This window comes from Tachyglossus aculeatus, chromosome 1 (assembly GCF_015852505.1).
Source record: "Tachyglossus aculeatus isolate mTacAcu1 chromosome 1, mTacAcu1.pri, whole genome shotgun sequence".
Taxonomy (NCBI): Eukaryota; Metazoa; Chordata; class Mammalia; order Monotremata; family Tachyglossidae; genus Tachyglossus; species Tachyglossus aculeatus.
In genome coordinates, this window is record NC_052066.1 from 67,279,823 (window position 1) to 67,285,030 (window position 5,208).

The window sequence follows — 5,208 nt, forward strand, 5'->3', positions numbered from 1 at the left end:
GCTTAGTACAGTGCTCTGCACACAGTAAGCGCTCAATAAATACGATTGATTGATTGATTGATTCCCTTCTCTTACACCACCCTCCGTTACAGCATCCCTGAGCACCCTCACCCAAACGCAGACCCTCCCCTACCTCCCGCCCACCCCAGACTCCTCTCCCTACCTCTTTAGGTCTCCGCTTGGCCGCTAACTTCCTCCCACTCACTTCTCTGGGCCTCAGTCACTTGACTTCTCTGGGCCTCAGTGACCTCATCTGTAAAATGGGGGTTAAGACTGTGAGCCCCCCGTGGGACAACCTGATCACCTTGTAACCTCCCCAGTGCTAAGAACAGTGCGTTGCACATAGTAAGCACTTAATAAATGCCATCATTAGAGGGGGCCAGCTCCTTCTCTCTTCCTCCTGCCACAATGCCCCCATCAATCATTCAAGCAACAATCAGTCAATGGTATTGAGCCCTTACTGTGTACGCAGCACTGTACTAAGCATCTGGGGAAGTATCTACTTTACACAACCTCACCCTGTCCATCCAATCGGCCACCTCAACCCCCCCACCTCCATGTCACCCGTCCCTTCCCTCCTTCCTCACCTCTCTTCCACAACAGGCTTCTGGTTTTTTTTTTTTTAATGGCATTTATTAAGCGCTTACTATGTGCAATGCACTGTTCTAAGAGCTGGGGAGGTTACAAGGTGATCAGGTTGTCCCACAGGGGGCTCACAGTCTTAATCCCCATTTTACAGATGAGGTAACTGAGGCACAGAGAAGTGAAGTGACTTGCCCAAAGTCACACAGCTGACAATTGGGGGAGCTGGGGTTTGAACCCATGACCTCTGACTTCAAAGCCCAGGCTCTTTCCACTGAGCCACGCTGCTTCTGTTTTGCTTTCCCAAACTCTTAGTAATAATAACAATAATAATGATGGCATTTATTAAGTGCTTACTATGTGCAAAGCACTGTTCTAAGTGCCGGGGAGAGTACAAGGTGATCAGGTTGTCCTACGTGGGGCTCGCAGTCTTAATCCTCATTTTATAGATGAGGTAACTGAGGCACAGAGAAAAGGAGCAGTGTGGCTCAGTGGAAAGAGCCCGGGCTTTGGAGTCAGAGGTCATGGGTTCAAACCCCAGCTCTGCCAATTGTCAGCTGTGTGACTTTGGGCAAGTCACTTAACTTCTCTGTGCCTCAGTTACCTCATCTGTAAAATGGGGATTAAGACTGTGAGCCCCCCGTGGGACAACCTGATCACCTTGTAACCTCTCCAGCGCTTAGAACAGTGCTTTGCACATAGTAGGCACTTAATAAATGCCATCATTATTATTACTTTTAAGTGACTTGCCCGAAGTCACACAGCTGACAACGGCGGAGCCGGGATTTGAACCCATGACCTCTGACTCCAAAGCCCGACTGGATCCAGAGGGCTACGAATAAAAACCTGTGAGGCCCAGTGGAAAGAACACAGGCTTGGGAGTCAGAGGACCTGTGTTCTAATTCCGACTCTGCCACTTGCTTGCTGTTTGACTTTGGACGGGTCACCCAACTTTCCTGTGCCTCGGTTTCCTCCTCTGCAAAATGGGGACCTGTTCTCCCTCCTCCTTAGACTGCGAGCTCCATGCAGGACAGGAACTGATCTGATTATAATAACAATGGCATTTATTAAGCGCTTACTATGTGCAAAGCACCGTTCTAAGCGCTGGCACTGTATCTTGTATCTACCACAGTGCTTGGCGTGGCTCAGTGGAAAGAGCCCGGGCTTTGGAGACAGAGGTCATGGGTTCAAATCCCAGCTCCGCCACTTGTCAGCTGTGTGACTTTGGGCAAGTCACTTCACTTCTCTGGGCCTCAGTTACCTCATCCGTAAAGTGGGGATGAAGACTGTGAGCCCCCCGTGGGACAACCTGATCACCTTGTAACCTCCCCAGCACTTAGAACAGGGCTTTGCACATAGTAAGCACTTAATAAATGCCATCATTATTATTATTAACCAACCCCGCAGTTATTTTTATTAATGAATTGTATTACCATCCCACCACCACCTCCACCGGGGCTGGCAGGGTGATGCCTACCCATTCTGGCACCAGGATTCACCCGATTCTTTTAGGAACCCTTTCCAGTGTCTCCTTCTTGGCCCAGGCAGTTCTTCCTGGTACCTAGCCTAAATCCCTTCTCTCTTGTGCCCTGAATAAAGACAAGAGCGGACCACGCCTCCCTACGTGATAGCCTTTTTATAGAGTTCAAGCGGAATTCTCCTCCCAGGCCTCTTTGCCCTGCTGAAGGGCCCCAGTTCCCCAGGCTCTCTGATTCTATTTTTTTCCCCAGGACAGTGCATGCATTTCACTGAGCTCTGAACCCTCTTCAGTTTTTCCATGTCCCCCTCAAGTAGTCCAGAACCCGGAGCGGTCTTCAGCACGGGTCTGAGACTAGGGGATGGGGGTGGGGTGGGCCAAGAGACCCTCAGAATACCCACTTGACCCTCAGGCTGTTGTAAAATCCTCCTCCCCCTGCCCAGCTCTGCAAGTTTTCTGCTGGGGAAGGGGCTTCTGTCCCACAAGAGAGGCGAAGTCCCAACTGGCTTCTTTCAGGAGCCGCCGGGGATGGTTCCCAGAGCAGGCAGTGTGGGGGTGGAGAGGAGGAAGAGGAGGAGGAGGAGGGGGAGGACCAGGAGGAGGAGAGGAATGAGGAGGAGGAAGAGGAGAGTAGGATGAGAACTAAGACAACGAGGAAGATGAGAATGAGGAGGAAGAGGAGGGAGTAGGACAATGAGGAGAATTTAGGCAGCTCATCTGAATAAGGAGGGAGAACAGAATGGAAATTCAAGTTCTCCTGCCTTCATCCTCCCCCTCCTCAGCACGGGGAAGTAGGGGATGGTAAAGGGGAAGTCCAGTGCCCAAAGTGCCCAGCCCTGGGGAAGGCTGAGACTCCCTGGACATCCAGAGCTCTGTCTGCCGGGGAATTGGGGAAAGGGCGGCTGCCACGTTGTCTGCAGCAGCAGCCGGAGCCCCAAACCCCAGCCCGACACGGTCCGCCTTGGCATCAGGGTCTGAGGTGGGCTCTGGTGGCAGTGGGGCACAGTAAGAGGGACTGGGAGGGAGGAGGCAGGAATGATGAGAGTGAGGGAAGAATACGCGGGAGAGCAGGGTGTGAGGTCCGGGGAAAGCAGACGAGGAGGGAGGCAGCTATTCTCTGGCTGTCGCTGTCACAGAGGTCGCTGCCCCTGGGACAGAAGCTCCTTGGTAACAGGGGTCTCGGTTGGCCGCCCCCCGCTCTTCGCTCCAGCCCGAGCCCGGAAAACGGCAGCCCCAGCCTCCCCTTCCCTCCTCCTCGAGGCGGCCCCTCAGGCCTGAGCTGAGCTCCCAGCAGCAGCAGGTTGGGGTCCTAGGATTCCCCCTGCTCTTTCCCAGGTAGGACCCCCTTCCCTACTCTGTTTCTAGGCCCCACCGGGAATCTGGGCCCTGGTGGAGCAAGCGTACCAGCCAAGGCATAACAATGCCACCCCCACCGCCCCCACCATCTTCTAGACTGTGAGCCTGCTGTTGGGTAGGGACCATCTCTATATGTTGCCAACTTCTACTTCCCAAGCGCTTAGTACAGTGCTCTGCACACAGTAAGCACTCAATAAATACGATTGAATGCATGAATCCCCTACACTTTGCTGGCAAACCAACATGACCCACCCAGCAGCTGAGGATGAGCCAATGGACCAGAGTGACCAGGTAGAAGTGGACGGGGGGACCAGAAGATTGGCCGCACACCCCATTCCTGTCTGTTTTTATGGTGTTTATTATTATTAATAATAGTGGAATTTTTTAAGGGCCTTATTATGTACTGTACTAAGCGCGGTAAATTTGACCGTCTCTGACCCACATGGAGCTCACAGTCTTAATCTCCATTTTACAGATGAGGCAACTGAGGCATAGAAGTAACTTGCCTAAGGTCAACATACCGGACAAGTGGCAGAGCTGGGATTAGGACCCATATTTGCTCTCAGGCCCATGCTGTGCTTTTCCTGTCACCAGCCATGGAGAAGCAGCGTGGCTCAGTGGAAAGAGCCCGGGCTTTGGAGTCAGAGATCATGGGTTCAAATCCCGGCTCTGCCGACTGTCAGCTGTGTGACTTTGGACAAGTCTCAACTTCTCTGTGCCTCAGTTCCCTCATCTGTAAAATGGGGATTACGACTGTGAGCCCTCTGTGGGACAACCCGATCTCCTTGTAACCTCCCCAGTGCTTTGCACATAGCAAGCGCTTAATAAATGCCATTATTATTATTATTATAAGCAGGAGGGGAGTGGGATGTACTGGGACCCTCAGATGCAGCCCCTCTCCCAGTGGGGCCCATTCTCCTCCAACTCAGCCCCTCCTTGTCCCCAGGGACCAGTACAGGACCAAGGTGGTGGGTGAGGGACTGGTTTGGCCAGATAAGCCCCAAGGCCAGAGAAGAAACTGTCCCTACTAAAGCACAGAGTACAGGCAAACTCAGCAAAAAGAGGAGGCTTCTCCCCCTCCTTCAAGTCAACACCTCCAACTGTAATGCTCCACCCCTCTCCCTCCCTCCTTTTCTCCCTCCCAGCTCCAGCTTCCAGTCCCCACCCATCACACCATCACTGCCCACACTCAGCTCGGGGCAAAGCCAGGCTGGGCCCAAACCCACTAGGGGTGAGCGGGGCCCAGGAGTAACTTGACTCTATCCAGGCCTCGACTGGGTCCCGGGATCGGGTGGCCACTGTGGCCCCCGGCTGATGAGACAGATGATGAAGATTGACGGTGACCTGCCCCTGGCACCCCGTTTTCCCCAGACCCCAGCTGGGCACCCACGGGGGGAACGCAGAGCTGCCCAGACACCCTGGCCCTTTGTCTCAGGCCTGGTTTTGCCCCAAGAGGGCCAACAGCCACCTTGTCTCTCAGATCCAACGGTGGGCTTGGCCCTGATCGTACTGGCTCCCTCCCTCCTTCCACTCCCCAGATCCAGGGCTGGGGCCCAGAGCCCAGGGGCAGGACTGTGAAGGGGCAGGGCCGGTGCCAGAGCCCAAGGGGAGGGGAGGCTAGTGCGGTTCTGAGGCTGCGGGGAAGGGTGGGTAGGTCTAAGGATTCATCTCAAGGGCTTGAGAAGCGAGGGGATGGGGAAGATGAGACTTTCCCCAAAGCAGCGAGCCTCCCTCCCCGAGCCCACAATGCAGCGGGGACGCAGGGAAGAGAGGCAGAGGAGGAAGAGGCCAAA